General features: G+C 36.9%; 1 pseudogene; it reads left to right on the top strand.

Moving 5' to 3' along the window:
• The first annotated feature begins 240 nt into the window (after window positions 1-240).
• On the top strand, window positions 241-2,610 carry LOC149225656 (uncharacterized; annotated as a pseudogene).
• Window positions 2,611-2,914: the final 304 nt, after the last annotated feature.

The following is a 2,914-nucleotide window of genomic DNA, read 5'->3' as shown; positions in this document are numbered from 1 at the left end:
CTAATTAACTCAAGATGAATTAATTAATTATTTTACAAACAACTGCTAAGATCAAATTCGAATTTTAATTCTCAATTTTAGTTTAGGGACTAACTAAAATTGGAATGTATCCCGAAATGCTATTTATAGCAGTGCTATTTTAGCATTTCTTGTTGCTATTTTCAACAAAGGGGAATAAAGGAACAAATGGATTGAAGGGAGGAGGGTCGCAGAATCTCACTTCCAAATGAAAGTGATATCATGGAATATAAGGGGTATGTGGAGCCCCATTAAATCCCTAACAATAAAGGGTCTCATTAAACAAGAAAACCCGTGGATATTATTTGTCTAATAAAGAAAGTTGGAAGAGAATGAAGCACTAAAAATAGTGGAAAGGAAGCGATGGAATTGCCTAAAGTTCAAGAGGAGCATCAGGGGGAATGTGCACCTTCTGGTCGGAGAAACATTTCTCATGTATTTACAACATTAAAATGCAAAATTAGATTGTGTCCCTTCTAGAACATAAAGAGACAGGAGAAAGAATACCAGTAATAAACATATATGCCCATGTCTTGTATAGTGAGAAAATTGAATTTTGGGACTCTCTAGAAGTAATCAAAGACAAAGGATCAAAACGTCATGATTGGGGGTGATTTTAATGTAACTCTAAACGTATCTAAAAAAGGAAAAAAAGGAGGAAGTATAATACGAGATCCATACAAAGAGCGACTCAAGGATGTTATATACGGATGGGATTTATTTGATGTAGTTCAAAAAACTGGAAAATACACCTGGACCAATCGACGATCAGGAGACAATCACATAGCAGCTAGAATTGATAGATTCCTGGTCCACAACAGATGGCTATTAAAAGGGTTAGAATGCACATCCTTTATTAAAGCTCAGGGTTTGACACCATAGACCAATTACGCTTCATTTGGAAAAAAATTTAAAATATGGGTCCAATTCCATTCAGATACAACCCAGCTTGGCTTCAAGAGGAGGGAGTGATGGAATTAATAAAATAAGCTTGGAGGTTTCCCGTTAAAGGCTCCCCAACCTTTGTCTTGGAAAGTAAAATTCGGTCAGTCAAAGAATCTCTGAAGAAATGGTTGAAATTCAACTTCAAACCTCCAGGGCAATTAAAAAAAGAGCTAATCATTCAACTTGAGGAGCACTACAAGATAATGGAGACAACAACTATGGAATTTTCAAATGTCTTCTTTTAGATTATATGGAATTTTGACAGATTTTGTGTGTTGTCCTTGTTGATTGATTGTTATATTGTGTTTTAATTGAAACCTAGCACAAACCCATCTAAAATTGGGTTTGCAATAGTCGTGAAGCTTGAAGCCGTATATGTTGAATTCTGATCTACCCTCACTATTATTCAATGGTCCATCGATCTGTGTTAACTCAAGATATGCATCCTGGAGCTTTGGAAAAGAGAGGTGCCTATCAAATTGTTGTACTGTGTATTGGATTGAAGAGTAGCACACACTGAGATGCATCTCTAGGTTGCAAATATAAAGGTCGTATATCTCGAATTCTAACCCACATACACCATGTTTCAATGCATTCTTTGAGATGAATCCTGAAGGTTTGCAATCTCAAGTGGATATAAAGCTAGAGTTAAGATGGATTTGTGTTAGTGCCCATATTCATTTGCACACACACATGAATAACACAAGTGTTGATGGATCTCCCCACCCCTACACAGTTGTAAAGCAGCTTGCTTCTATTAGTGCAATCAATGGATAAATGGTTTTAGTTTTGTTTTTATGTGCAGGAGGATTTTTTTTTAAGGGATAACAGTTCCAAATTTCGATTTTGGAGAAAGTGGTGATTTTATAAAGCTTCTATCCATGACAAAACTCCATATGAGGATAGAGTTCTATGGAATTAAGATGCTTAGAAGCAGGAAATTGTCCTACTAGTTTAGTCTCATGAAAATTAGGAGACCAGATAGAAATTGCACAGTCTGTCCCTTGATTCTATGGATAAAGCTGTTACTTTTTTATAGTTTGATGGGGCTAAAACTGAGCCAGAGTCTTTGATTATTATAGGTTATCCTTCCTCAAATGGAATTTCTTCCTCCTACCCATCTATGACTTACATTGCTCATATTGTAGTTCCCCAAAACCCCAATTGGATTTATCATTTAACCAGGCTTCCCTACTTTCACCCCAAATTAGCTTGTCTACTGGCTCTATAGAGGTATTACCAAGTAGTGCCACAAAGGAGCTAATCTTGGAGAAAAACAAAGATCTTGCCTCCACCATTCAATTTTCTATGGCACCTAGGACTGGTAGCTCCATTGATCTTGGCAATTTTGTTCCAAAGGAAAATACCACTAAGGATTCATTGTCTCCACTTCCCACCTATACACACAAGCCCAATATGATGCAAATATGTTTTAACAGTCATTCATTGAATCAATTAAGGACTAATTCTAGAATCAATAAGGCTTACTTTCACACCCAATTTTCTCCTTTATATACTTCTGTTACAGGATTGCCAAGCACGACCCACAGATTGTAGACCTAGTTGTTTGACTTGCAATGGATGAACATCAAGTTTGCCTCGAGGTCAATGTGACGAGTTTTCAGCATAAGAGATATACAAGTTTGAAATTTATTGTTTTGCTTTCTTTTTTCCTCTGGCTTTGAGCTGGCAAAGCTTAGAGCCTAAACATAATTTCAATTCTTTTAGGTATGAAATTCATTGTTGCAGAGTGGCTAGAGAGCTAATGCTTGCCCCTCACTCTACAATTCCAAAGGGTGTCCCATTGTTGTTTCGTCTATTGTAAGTTATTGTGAGGATTTGGCAGTAGCAACAACCTTTCTCGATGGTGACTTTTCGCTTGATGGGATGGAGGATAATGAAAATGGAAATTCGATGGGATGGAGGATGATGAAAATGGAGTGCGGGGATT

This window comes from Pinus tabuliformis, chromosome J (genome assembly GCF_031772625.1).
Source record: "Pinus tabuliformis cultivar Carrire ecotype Pingquan chromosome J, CPIR1, whole genome shotgun sequence".
NCBI lineage: Eukaryota > Viridiplantae > Streptophyta > Pinopsida > Pinales > Pinaceae > Pinus > Pinus tabuliformis.
This window is presented reverse-complemented; position numbering and strand designations above follow the sequence as displayed.